The sequence below is a fragment of the Nipponia nippon genome, unplaced genomic scaffold, assembly GCF_047370975.1.
Source record: "Nipponia nippon isolate SJK-2023a ecotype South Korea unplaced genomic scaffold, ASM4737097v1 scaffold_2, whole genome shotgun sequence".
Lineage (NCBI taxonomy): Eukaryota > Metazoa > Chordata > Aves > Pelecaniformes > Threskiornithidae > Nipponia > Nipponia nippon.
The window spans coordinates 129,063,941-129,077,943 of record NW_028262336.1 but is presented as its reverse complement, the minus strand read 5'-3'; the positions used below and the strand labels follow the sequence as shown (position 1 = coordinate 129,077,943).

Here is a 14,003-nt window from a genome sequence, read left to right as displayed (position 1 = left end):
CCGCTGGCAGCTAATCTCTTCCTTGGAAATAGCTCATCCTGGTTTTAACGTAATTCCTTAGTCATGACAAAATTGAATCCTCCTGCTCTCTAACCACCGCGTCCTTCGCTCAGGCTGCTCGGGAGCTGGGCTTTCTGTGGGGCTTTGCCTGGTGCTTGGGGTCCGGGTTGCTGGATCCCAGAGGACTTTGGAGGTGATGGACTGTAAGTTTATGCTCTTCTTGTCTGGGAATGCTCCAAAGGATCTGTTTCACTTTCAGATTTACTATGTGGCACTGTGCTAAAGCAGCTTTTATCTTGCTCTTTCCCCCTTAAAGCAAGCTTGCCTTTAATTTTTAGTTTTATTATTTTTTTTAAAATCCTGCCATTTCTCTTAAAGCTCTCTTAAAACTCTGCCGTAACTTGTACAATCTCTTTATAAATGTCTGGTCCCTGCATTTTGCTTCCCTTCCCCCCGCCTTGTTGAGCTGAAACGAAACTTCTCCCTCCCCCAGCCTGATGTTAGATGCACAGTGCAGAAATATTCTGGTCGTCCGCTGTTTTTAGCTGCGCCGAGTTTCAGGCTCGCATTTGCACAGGTTGCTCAGGGAAAGCATCTTGCATCTGACTTAAATAGCACAAGGTGAAGACCAGAATTTCCTTTAATAGGTATTTGGGTGTAACACTTAAAGATGTAATGGACTGGCTGTACCCTTCAATGTCCAAGCGTTCTTCTGAGCCACTCTATTAGATTAGATCTTGGGCCACTTAACTCATATTGATGAATCTCTTGAGTTGACAGTCACCTAATCATAAATCAAATTGCCCGAGTCTAAAATCAAGTCAACGGTCCAGTTGCCTACTGCAGAATTGCAGCATAAAACAAATTAAATGGATTAAATTTTCAGACTCGGAGATGGCTACAGCCTCGTGGCTCGCAGTTGGGCCTTGGTACCCGAAGGTCATGGGGTGGTGGGGTGATGCACCGAGTGTTCCATGAGGTTTTTGGGCAGTAGGTCTAATCCTGGAGCAGGTCAGTTAGGAGCTTGGAGAGGATTTGAGGTTCCTTGTCCTGCTGAATTTCCTAAGACCTTGCCACGAGGGCAGAAACCTGGTGTTAAGGGGCAGCCTTGGCCCTTCCAAGGTGTCCCTTGTGTGTGACCCCGTCTGAAACCCACGTGCTGACTGCCGAGCTCTTTTCTGAGCAAAACTTTGGAGGTGGTGGTAAAGCTGGGATATCTTCAGGGCCATGCCTCAGATCCCCTTGCTGTGCCTGGTGCTTTTCCATCACACTGCCAAGGGGCAAAGTGGGGCTGGGGGCTTCCCAGGTGATGCTAACTGGAGCTGCTACTGGTGCCCAAACCCTGCCTCTGAGATGGAGAGAGAGAGAGAGAGCTTAGGCTTGTTTACAGGGATTTACCATGGTGGTGAAGTCACTCGGTGATATTTGGGTGGATCTTGGTGTGTGTGTGTTTTGGGTTTGGTTATTATTTTTGCCAAGAAGTAATTAATGCTTTCCTTGGGATTAAAATATTTCCTGCATGTCTCAGCTGTTGATGTAGGAAGGAGTCATCCAACCATTTGACCTTTCTTGGAGACAAAAAAGGCTTTTTGCAGAAGGTAAGAAGTGTATCTTCCAAACCAGTGTGTCTTTCTTACCCAACTACTTTCTTGTATGAAGAAGCCCCAGAAAGAAGTTTCTTGAGGCTGTCAAGTGGGTGATGTTTTGTAGGCAGTCGCCTGATACAGCAGTGATTATGTTTGCAGGTATTGTGGGAATTTTGGTGTCAATCTACCTACTCATTATTCATGCATCTTGTCGATGAGACTTTAAACTGTCAGTCAAACCTATTGCAGTTTGAAATCCAGCAAACAGGCAGTGCTTGTATCCTGGCCTGGGTGTCCAGGCAGAAATCCAGCTGTGTGGTTTGCTCCATTTCTCTCAAGCTTTTTGGGTTGTGATTTCTCCATCCATGGCCATGAGCCGGCTGTTTGAGCTCAGAGATCTGCACGGTAATAATGGGTGAATAGTCCTTGTAATCTGTGGATGGTTTTGGTCTTGTTAAGAGCCTTGGAGTTCATCAAGCCAAGAGGTAAGGCGAGACCTATGGCTTCTCAAAATGTTTATTTTTAGATGCATTCCTGTTCACATGCAAATTATGTTTATCATAAAGCATTACTCTGCGCTTATTATGCTGAACTTGTAAGCCCTGTTTTCCAGCTTTTACATGGATATCAAAATGCCTGCCAAAATATATATATATTGCTGTCTCATTTTTCCCTATGCTCATGAGCTGGGTCCTGTGAGCTCCCGAGCCACTTGCTATGTTGCATTTGATGCTCTGTAAATGTACAGTGGTGGGTGGCTCTTATTTTAGGGGTGGGTTACCCCCCTGCTTGGGCTTTGACGTTACCTTCAAAAGTTGCTGGTATCTGACAGCCTGCAAGTGTCTTGCAGTTGTGCTTGTCTTCTCTGTTTCTGCTCCTGCCTGAAGCCTGGAGGCAGAATCTGTGTTAAAAACGAAGCAGTTAAACTCATATTTAGCTCCGAGTTAATCACTGAAATGCTGAGTTCTTGCAGTCCTCATTAAAAGCCTAATTTAAAGTGCAAGGTTGACAGCTTGGCTGGAGATAGTTTCCCTTATCACAAGTGTTTCCTAATCTGTCTCCTTTGCGTAAGGATGTTTTTTTTGTTTGAATCTCCAGGCTCTTGCTCTTGGAGAGCTATACACTAAAGGAATGCAGTGTACTTGTGGGTAAGACAGCTGTATATGCTAAAATGTTAATGTGATGGGAATAATTGTGCTCTGGTGTCTCTTAGGCTCTCAGGCGAGCCTTTGTGCCCCGCAAGGTCATGCCACTGCGTAGATGCGCATTCCTGAAACACAAACTGTGCCAGTTCTCCTTAGTTTTGCTTTGCAAAGAAAAATAAAGCTGCTTGTGGGATTCTAGCGATAGAACTGCTGTCCCTGAAAACACGGGCAGGAGCGGTGTGGCTGAAGGCCAGCACCCGAGGAAACCTCCATCCTTGTGTTTGTACCCGGGCAAGTATCAGCCCTGCAACGTGCTGTGGTTTTGGCTCCGGTCTTGAGCTTGCATGGGGAGTAACATGGATAACGAGGAGCTCAAAGCTTGCTCTGCAGACCTCTGAAGCTGGAGTCTTTGTGCCTTTGGTGCAAACCATTCCTGACAAACCCCTCTGAGGAGGGTGGGCATCTCTTCTGCTGTCGTAGGACAGAAGGAGGCAGGAAGCCTGTTCAGCTTCCTAGATGTTGTCAACGGGGCCAACACAAACAACTTAGGAGCCTTTAAAAGAAAAAAAAGAATAGTCCACCCAGAGCACCTTGCATTTGGTGACTAGGATTTAGCATCTACCAGCCTTTTTCTTCTGCTGCATTTAAGGCAAAAGTCTTTAACTGAAGAAAGCTGGAAGTTGTGAGCTTTGTCTGAAGCGAGATGGACATATCTGATAACGCAGCTCCATTAATTCGATGTAGCCTGGAAAATTGTTCTCCCTGTTGAAGGATGAAGATGTTGGGGAGAAGGTGAGCAGTGCCACCACGGTGGAGGCAACCAGCACGGGGAACCTGGATGCGATGCTGTCCTTGCTGTACCCCAAAGTCCTGCAAAGCCATCATGCCTGCTGGCACCTGTGGCACTTGGGGACATGCTTGGTACTTGCTCGGGGGGGGTGGCACTGGCTGATATCTTTCTCTGGGCAGTGAAGATGACCACAAAGCAGCTGTTAAATAGTCTATTTTTAAGGCATAAAAAACATGGCAGGAGTTCACGCAACCACCTACCATGGCTCAATGGGTACCAGTGACTGACCCCTCGTGGACTAATGAAGGGGATGGGATCCCAGTAAAGGGCAGAGCACCCTGCCAGCAACTGGGGAACTGGGAGCCTTTTACTGTGGTTTTTTGTCTCTCCAGGGGAGATTAAAACATGTGGCCTCTAGCTAGGAACTGTCAGAGCTCTTGGGGCAATATGCCTACCTAGATCAAATCTGAACATACCTATTTGTCTCCCCCAAAAGAACAGCATGGGGTGCAAGCTGCTGATCTTGAATGCAAGGTTGATTCATTCAGTTTTGGTTTTCCAGCCTTCAAAACCCCCTCTGTGCTGCTCCTGCACCGGGTCTGTAATGCAACTCCACCAACAGTTGCTGCAGATTGGAAATGCTGTTTATTAGGGGTCACCTCCGTGGAGGTGCTGCAAACAGCTTGCCTGCTGCAGTCCATCTGCTAGGCTGGGAAAGCTTTGGTGCACGCTGATCTCAAACCATGCTTGGCTGAATACTGACATACCGGGAAGCCTTAATGATGTTAGTGACCTGCCCCAGTGTCACCCGGAGAGGGGTGATAAATGCCTTGGCTGGTCGATGGGCCCTTCTGGTAGGGGGTGAGGGGTGTGGGGAGAGAGGTCGGCTGGTTAATACCAAGGCTGGATTTGAGCCCGTGACCTGAAGGTAAAGGTTCCTGCTGTGCTGTAAAATCCCTCGTGGTTTTTATCATCTTGATGTGCTAAACGCCACCGTTTACAGTGGGAATGTGATTAGTTAGCAGGAACGAAGCCTGTGAGTTTATTGTGAAGCTGTAACCTGATGTCCAGACTTTCTTAGAGGTGTCCTGTAGTGAACAGTTATAAATCCACCTCTAAGAGCAAAACCAGCTTAAGCTAAGAGGGTCCTCTATATTTCTAGAAGTGTCAGCTTATAATGTTAAAACCCTTCTATCATGAGAGTCCTTAAATCCAAGTTTCTGGGGTAATAGTCTGGTTAGTCTGGTTGTACATAGTGCTGTATTGGACCCATGAGGCCATCACTTATGCTCTCTTGGCTTCTTCCCCCCAGCTCTGGGAAAATACTGGCTTTTTCCCTATTTTCCTGAATTTTGTAGCTCAGCTGCATGTTTTCTGGAGGGACACATCTAGACTACTGGCTTAAGGTCTGGAGTCTGCTCTGCTCCTCTCCTTGAGCAGTTTGTGGGTTGGATATAGGGCTGTCCTTGCTGGGGGCTGTGGAGCTTGTCAGGGTACGTGGGGTGAGGAGCAGGGAGCCCCTGAGGTCACGAGCTTGGGCAGACGGGGTCAAAAGATGACGTGTCTGCTTGTATTTCTGCACCTTCCCTTCCCGAGCATTACATGCTTCTCTCTATCTCTCTTGATATTTGCAATAGTGATAAGAGAGGCTCTGTAACAAGTCTGCTCTGTGGCAGATAAAACTTAGTGTGCGCAAGAGCTCTTCCAGCTGAGAGCTTATCAGCACTATTAAAACTTTAACAACCAGCAAAGCTTGAGAGATGTGGGTGTTTCGGGTCCTTCCGTATGGAAACGTTCAGCAAGGAATCGTGCTGGAAGTGCTGCTACTCTGTAAGTCCCTCTCCAATGTCCTTTATTCTTTTTTTAATAAAGTGGACAATTTGGGGAATGAGGCTTGTAAACTGGTCAGGCATGCATCTAAAATGCAGCCAGCTCATTACTGTGCTGTATGTTTGTGCATGTAATGAGCTGGTTGATGCTTAATGAAGGTGGTAGCTGGTCTCAATGTGGATTGAATTAAATTGAGGGATCTACCTTCTTGCATCTAGCCAGGCTGCTCTTTGCTTGGAGAAAGAGGTCCTGGTGCTTTTGTGCCACTATTGAACACTAGTGCAGGGAGGACAGTTCTCCCAGCTTCACTTGATGCTCTTTCAGGGTACTGACCTCTGCAAGGATGACAAAAACATGGGTTGAAGCTGGTAAAGGGTACAGTGGTGTAGACCTGGGCCAGGAATCACCTGGTTCCCGCCTTGACTTGGAAGTACATGATTCCCAGGAGCTCCCATGTGTTGCTGAAATGCACTGAGATGAGCAGGGAAGCTGCTGCAGTCCGAGTGTGGGCACGTCTTGTTCTTCTCAGACTTGGGCAGCTGACTCCATGCTCACGTAGACATCTCCATCCTCTTGGGATCTGCAACCTGGAGCCTTCTCCAGTGGGTAAGTGCCCACAGCTTCTCTCTAAAAACAAGAATAGGGTTTATTCTCTTGTGCTAAACTCAGCAAGAGGGAGATGTGGTGATATCTATTTTACAGGAGAGTGGCATGATCAGAACAACTGCTTAGAAATTTCCTTTGGTGTGATCAGAACAACTGCTAGAAATGTCCTTTTCCATTTTGGGATGAGGAAATGAAAATGTTCATCTCCAGCCTCTGCAGAAGCTCCTTCCCCAGGAGAGATGGAGCCTGGAGGTTGAAATCAGACAGCCAAGAACAAGTCAAGGACCTGGAAAGGGAACCTGTTTCTTTGGCTGCTCCTACTAGGAAGCAGAGCCACGGTGGGAAGGTACTTTCCTTGTTGCTTCCCTGTTTTTCATGATTCCTGCCAGAAATACTGTAAATGTACAGAAAGTCATGGGAAAGGAGAGTCAAACCTGAGGTTCACCTGCTGTTGGCCCTTCTAGGTTGACGTGCTCTTGCATGCAGTGTCCCCTCTGTTGTGAACACAGGACAAATCAGTCCTGGTTGTTATGTGTGTTAGGCTGTCCCTTTTGAAGGCTTTATTTTTATCCCAGTTTTAGAATAACTTTATTTCCTTTTCTGTTGTACTGATGTGCTGGAAAGGGTTTCCCAAAGGGTGGCATAGGTGGTGCATGAAGAAGGCTGTTTTGAGCAAACAGTGGCATGGCAGGAGATGGAGGAGGGAGGGAGTGAGCTGGGACTTGGCAAGAGTGATGCTTGCTATGGTATGGTGGCAGAAATACGCCTGCCTTCTGCAAATCCACGCTCCAGGGTTCAGCTGGCTGAGCCAGGGTTGGTCCAAGGAACATCAGCCCTGGGTGTGCTGCAGATAGTCTGAGCTGTTGGAAGAGATGGCTTTTGAAAAAAATGGGAGCAAGTGCTCGTTGCTCTTGCACGCTGCTGCACACAAGGTCAGCGTGACCGTCTGGTTCCCAAATTGGGCAGTCGGGTTCACTTTTTCAGCAAATGCTTGCTGCTGCTCAGCTGTGTAATCAGCTAATGGGATTTAACGCAGCATCCAGTGTTTCTAACTTGGCTTTGTGATAGCAACCTAATCCAAAAAAAGGCAGAGTTAAAATAAGTGGAAATGTGAGTTCCTGGGGCTATCCAATTCCAGTACCTCGTGTAGCAAAGCCATCTGATTTCTACCAGAATTGATACACTAATCATTATATCTGAATTGACTGAAAATGCTGTAAAGCTGGGGAGAAAGAGCATCTATTGGTACTTATTATAGCTCAAACACCTTATGCTTATGGCAGTGTCTCTTGTGAAACTTCTCATTTAAATACCGCAGTCAGAAAACACAAACCAGCCTTTTGCATTAAGGGAAGGTGGTTGCAGTGATTTCAAATCCTCTTTTTACCTTGAGAGCTGCTAACTGGATCCCTGACCCATCTCATACTTTTAAGAAGAGGTTTTCTGCTTCAAGTTGGAAGTGAAATACAACTGTGGTGGAGCCTGGGGTTAGATCTAAGGAAGAGAAAATAAGCCAGTGGTGGTAGGAGGAGGCACCAAGCACAGCTTAAATCATGTTACATGTGTACCATCTCACATCTAACCTCTCAGGTTCTGGAATAAAATCTGGACCTCAGCCTAATTTATTTGTTCATGTGGCTTTTTTCCAACCCTTTATTAGGCTTCCTAAGATAATTATTTACAAAGGCTTCTGGAATCCCAGGAAGAGCATCTGGTGGAGAGGAAAGCTCTTGTCTGAGTGTTGCTGTTTCATGGGAGTTGCTTGGTGCTTGGTCAAGAAGCTGGACTTCACATCCCGCTTGTATTGCATCTTTCACATGCCTCAGCTCAGCTACTGTTGTCTTCTGCTGGCTGCTTTTTGCCTGGCTGCCCTAAAACTTATTGCTGTGTTTCAGCATTGCCTGCAGCTGATGAGATGTTCTGCTCCCAAACTGGCCATTTTTGATGATGGATCCCATATGTTTGATTACAAAAGGCTGGCTTTTTTTGGAAGGAAAGGTATGAGATAAATATTGCCTGAAACACTTGCTGCTGTCAGCTCTACTGAACCAGCTCTTGGACAGGGGTGTGAGTAAAACCCTGTTATGTCTCATGCACCATCAGTTTTAATGCTTGCTAAATGGCAGAGCTGTCGAGAGAAAAAGCATTGGGCTGAGGCAATGTAGCTGGTATTAAAAAAAATAAATATAGCTGCAAGTGGCTGAGCTTTGAAATAAATTATGCTGTGGCTGTTTGGTGAGTGGATATATAGGGACTGCTGAGGTGTCTGGATTCCCTCCAGGGCTCATTGCCAGGTGAGAGATTTGGGAATTTGGGAAGGCAGCAGCTATCTGCCTGTGGGGAATGTCTTGTGTCCCAGTAGTAATAAATCTTCTTGCCATGAAACATGAGGGCTGTATTTAAATAATTGTCTTGTTCTCGAGTTGAAACCAACTACAGAGTTTGATCTTCTAACTTTTTTCATGTTGTAAATGATGGGCAAAGTAGGGTTTGCCGCTTCTCTTGCTTTCGTGGAAGAACTGTAAAGTGCTGAAAGATATTGGTGTCCTGGTGGCATAGGCTTAGTGAAGACCTTTGTGCCATGGCCATCCTGGAGCTCTCAGGTGCTTGAGTTCTGATCAAGCTGATGTGTTTTGCTCCTGGAGTGCTTTGGTTGTGTCCTGTCACACTTCAGCTCAGGCAGAGAGTACCTATGTTTAAGAAACTCTTGTTTGTTTGGTTTTGTTGTGTTGTTTTTTTTTTTTTAATAGAATCATAGAATGGTTTGGGTTGGAAGGGACCTTAAAGATCATCTGGTTCCAACCCCCCTGCCATGGGCAGAGACACCTTTCACTAGACCAGGTTGCTCAAAGCCTTGTCCAACCTGGCCTTGAACACTTCCAACGATGGGGCATCCACAGCTTTTCTGGGCAACCTGTGCCAGTGCCTCACCACCCTCATAGTTTTTGGGTTTTTTTTGTTTGTTTGTTTTCTTTTTTCTTTCCTCTTCTTGGAAGTTACTTTGCAGAACAAGAGAGTTTGCCTGGAAGGATGAGCAGGACTTGCCTGAATGCACGACCCTGCAAAAATGGCTTGGCTTTGATTTCCCTTATTCCTCTCCTGAAAGCTTTCTCCTGTGCAGCTTGAGTCATGCTGGGTTTTAGGGCAAGTGTTTGCTTTGAGCCTCATGGGATCAGAGCCTCATGGGAAGCAGAACTTCACCTCTCGAGTGTAGGTGGCTGGTGTCCCATGTCAGCCTGTGTCCCTGTTGGATGCTTTCTGACTGTGAGATGTGGTCACCTCGGCTTGCATGGGCCCCATGGAGTAAATGGCAGCAGGGAATGACTGGTTGTCCCTGGGCTCTTGGGGGCTGGTGGGCCTCTTCCATGCCTAACCAGGAGAGCTTGGGTGGACACACGGTGCGTCATCAGTTAGCAGTGAAGGAGAAAAGAGAAACATTGGTTTGTCTGTCCACAGCTGGCTGCATCTGCTACAGGTTCAGGGATACTGTCTGGTGGGTTGGAGGTCTCGCTTCTACCTGGGAGCCTGTCCCACAGTGGTTCACCTCAGTGATGCTGTGGGCAGCCTGAAGTCCCAAGTGAAATCTTTCTTCTCCCTCGGCCATGCAAGAGATATTTGGTTGCAGGAACTTATGAACTCTGGGTTCTTCCTCTCCAGCAAGATGAAGACATCTGAAAACTATGATCTCGAGATAAGAGGGCTTAGTTCTTCCTTGTGCCATCTACCTCCTGTTTCACCCTGGGAACACTGAAGGACAGAGCTTTTTATCCTGCCTTTTAATTTAAGAAACGGTTGAGCTGTTGGTTATTTGCCCTCAGATACTATGTGGTAACCATGAAGTCTTGGGTTGATGCTCTGATGGTGACTCTGAAGGAGGGATGTCTGAGGTATTGGGTGATGATTCGGGCTCATCCATCTGCTTTATGCAGACATCCTCAGTGGTTGTGGTCACAGAGATATGTGTCTCTTCTAGTTCTGTGACCGCAAAATAAAGTGGGGCAGGATGAGGATGTGAAGACTTGGATACTGTAGAAAGGCAGGTAGATATGTAGATTTTTTTGCTTCCTTAATATATATTCCCATGAATCCAACTTCCTTGGGTGCTGGTCTTTGGCTAATTGTGCTTCTGACACAACTGCTCTGCAGACATGTCTGATGGTATCAAAAAAGAATGGTTTAATGTGAGGAGTAAGGTGTCTGCTTTCCAGTACGCTTGCAACCAGGTCTGGACATAGCTGGGATGGGAGAGGCACCAGAAGGACCTGGTGTGAGCCACCTCTGAGGTCTGCCACCTCTGAGGAGGTCAAGACGTGTGTCCTCAGTTGAAGATTGGTGTTAGTAGCCTGTATAAACCACCCGCAGGATCGGTGGTACCATGGGAGTATTGGTGAATTGCTCTCCTACATTCACCCAGCAAACAAGCTGTTGAGCAGTTGTATGTCAAGGAAAGAGGCTCGTTCCTGGAAAGCACCTCTCCTTAGGTGTGCTGCTCAGCCTTTTCCCACTGCGACACTTAGTTTGAGCTAGTAAATTCAACTTTTCAGAGCCCTGCTCTAACAAGTGGGAATACAACTCCAATGACACATTCAGCATATTTTTAGCAGGTCGACTGGAGGGAGGGCGACAGCCCCTCCAGCAGAGTTGCAGCTCACTGTTGGCAGTGCTTCAAATGCACTGTGGGTGCCTTTGTGGGTGCAGACAGATGCCACCCTCAACCATGCAGCATCCCATTTTCTCTCTGTTGGGGGTGAGATGCTTAAACCAAATCTACCTGACTTTCTGCACCACTGAGCTTGTGGTGAAGCTGGGATTCAAAGCCTTGTCCTGCAATCCCTGTCCCCAGATGCTTTGTGTGTGCGCTCTGCAGGTATGCTTTCCTCTTGCAGTGGGTAAAAGCGTTCTCCAAGAGCTGTCACAGAGAGCTTGAAGGTGGTGGTTGAGCTACCCTGCAGAAGGAGCTGGGTGGCCTCTGTGGGGGGGGAGGTGAGTTGATGAAGGTTTGACTTTGGTGATGGGCTGGAATGGGTAGGGTGTGCAACACCTGCATGGAGGTGGTGAGACATGCCTGAGGGGTGGGATTTTTGAGGGGTGGTGCAGGCTGAGATGTGAGACAGGGTCTGGAAAATGCTATGTAGGAGACTTTGCCTGGCTCCGACGTTTTGGTACCTAGTTTTTGCTCCGTTACAATAATAGCCCCAGTGTAATGTCACTGTTTCACACGAGCAGCAGGTCCGCTGGAGGAAATGGAGTATGTGGGATGGGACAAGAAAAGGGAATCTGCAATAGTTTTCCTTCTTCCCTTTTCCTTTCTAACAGTGTTTCTCCAGTGCAATAGCCAAATGATGAACACCTAGTTTGTGATTATATTCCCCCCCCCAATGATGGATACCATAAATACTTTCAGCTTTGGACACAACCTGCCAAAAATAGCTGGGAGCTCTGTGGGGGCTGGTTCTTGGCGAAGGGCTGTGCTCGCTTTATCCCAAGCATGCCAATGGGCTGAGTTCACAGAGCATCTTTGGAGCCAGCGGGGCATGAAGGTGGTAATGGGAAAACCTTCCTGCTGCTGCGGCAGTGACACAGGGACTGTTTGATCACCTTGGTGCGTTTTGCAGCTAGAAACCATTGCCCGAGCATTGCTGCTTTTCATCCCAATGGCGGAGTACTTTTTTGTTACCCTGGGGTTGTACTGAGAATGTAGAATCGTTAAGGTTGGAAAAGACCTTTAAGATCATCAAGGCCAACTGTTAACCCAGCACTGCCAAGGCCACCAGTAAACCATGTCCTCAAGCACCACGTCTACACGGCTTTTAAATCCCTCCAGGGATGGGGACTCAGCCCCTGCCCTGGGCCAGGGCCTGACAGCCCTTTGGGGAAGAAGTTTTTCCCAATACCCAACCCAAACCTGCCCTGGCGCAGCTTGAGGCCGTTCCCTCTCGTCCCATCGCTTGTTCCTGGGGAGAAGAGACCGACCCCCCCGGCTCCAGCCTCCTTTCAGGCCGTTGCAGAGAGCGATGAGGGCTCCCCTCAGCCTCCTCTTCTCCAGGCTGAGCACCCCCAGCTCCCTCATAACGAAGGTCTTCAAACGCAGGCAGCCCCCTGCAAAAGCAGTTTGTAATGGTTTAGAAGTGTAGAGGAGGCATCTATCTTGGTAACCGTGGATCAGCTGGGGTCGGAGTAAAATCCCAGTCTTATGGGTCTGATTACAGGACTGTGAGCTATCTTTAGTTGCTTTTTCCCCGAGAGGTGTTCGCACATGGCACAGAAGTGTCTGGCAGCTGAACCTGTCTCTGCTGCACCCCCACCAGCCTGGTTTAGAGAGATTCCGTGGGTTGCTCTGTGAATAATTTGGGAGCGGGGCAGCAGGGAATGTGTTGGCTCCTCGTGTTCAATATGGAAATGGCACTTTCACATGTGGGGGTGGTAATAAATGGAGAAATGTTGCTGGAGGTGATGAGCATGGGAGGTCTGCTTAGCTTTGGAGGCTCAGCTTTCCTCTAGTGTTCTCAGGCTGATCTTAAGGTTGATGTTAAACTGTAAAGCATCATTTTCATGGTGCTTATTCACACGAAATAACCTCCCCACTGGGCGTGGGAACAGCATGGGGGTTGCTTCAAATGGCATGGCTTAGTTTCTCCAAATATTTTTGGCAAAAAGCATGGTTTTTCAGACTAAACATGGGTTGTCTTAGGACAGCTTATGAGTTGTTACTGGGTAAAACATGGAATAAAGTGAAAACTGATTTAATCAGCAGAGAGTTTGAGGCTGCTCTGTACCCTCATCCTGACCAACACTGGCAAGTCCGATTTTTGCTGAGCAGCGGCTGCAAACCTGGTGAGTCCCCATGGCTTAGCAGAAGCAGCACAATACCTGTTGTTGTGAAATACAATGTGAAGCTAACGGGTGGGGTGAGATGGAGGTGGGGGGCTGCCGAGGGAATATTCTGAGTCCTGAAAGTATTTGATCCAGCCGCAGCAAAAAGTGAAAAGAAACTAAATCTGCTCCAAGACATCATCTTCCAAAGGGCTTCCTTGTGACGTGAGTTCATTTGCTGGCAGGTTGGGGACAGGAATGGGATTTGTGTGCTATGAGATGTGGGCAGCTTTGTATGTCACTCAAACTTGTGGTTTTCTGGCAATATAGGGACTTGCATTGCTGGTACATCAAGATCCTGACCTTAATTGAGATTCTTCATCCCTTGCAGTGTAAGGCAGGATGCTTTGATGCCTCTTGTAGCCCCTGCTGAACAAGTGTTTTGGGTACCTGTACTTAGGTATATGTTCCTATGAATACTTGATGGTGATGAGTAACTGAAAAGTAACTTCCAGTCTCCTTTGTGAAACATGCCTGTGAAGCTCAGTGGCCTTTAACGCGTGGAGGGGAGAGCAAGGCAAGCTGCTCTTTGGAAAGATTTGTTACTAGATCGAAGGGTCATGCCTCTGGCCATCAGCTGGGACTTCTTGCTGAAATGGGGACCAGCCTGGAGGCTCCAACCATGTTGGTATGTGGCATGGCTCAGGTGCGCGGGCTGTGGGTCTGAAATCACTTCTGACATGGCATGGGTTTTGTTCAGACCCTGTTTCTTCTTATTTTCCTCTGATCCTGCAGCCCTTGGAGAAGGAAATCAGTGGTCTGCTGGAGGAAGGACTCTGGTCCATGAAGACTTTTGGCTTCTCTCAGAAAATGCTTGTGGTTTTCAAAGCACAAGCCTGGTGGTGGTTTTGCTGTCAGCAGACTCGCGCCCTTGATTTCTCCATGGATGCTGAGAAAGGGCTGGATTCCTTGTAAAATCCTTTTCCATGCAAGTCACCGGCTGCATGGGTGCAGATGCACAGCAGTTATTTCCTTCATCTTTTTACATGATGCTGCTTTATGCCGTATTTTACCCGTCCGGGGACAGACCTCCTGCCCGTGTTGTCTCTCGGGCAAATGCACAGTTTGCCCATCATGCGCATACTGCACTGGGGAAGGAATATCTTGCTACTTAAGAGGGAACCAAACCTTGCAGAGACATCCATGCAGGACCATACCCTGAGCATGATGCTG

General features: G+C 47.6%; 1 protein-coding gene across 5 annotated transcripts in view; it reads left to right on the top strand.

Annotated features, from left to right (window-relative positions):
• GDPD5 (glycerophosphodiester phosphodiesterase domain containing 5) overlaps positions 1-14,003 on the top strand; it is a 178,841-nt gene that overhangs the window by 4,349 nt on the left and 160,489 nt on the right. Inside the window, exon 1 of one of the 5 annotated variants that reach the window (XM_087758238.1) lies at positions 89-203. The exons of 3 other annotated variants lie outside the window; for them this stretch is intronic. The gene's annotated coding sequence lies outside the window, so the exon portion shown is untranslated. Of the gene's footprint in view, positions 1-88; positions 204-5,214; positions 5,352-14,003 lie in introns of those variants that run through there. One more of the 5 variants, XM_087758237.1, reaches the window with a different exon arrangement.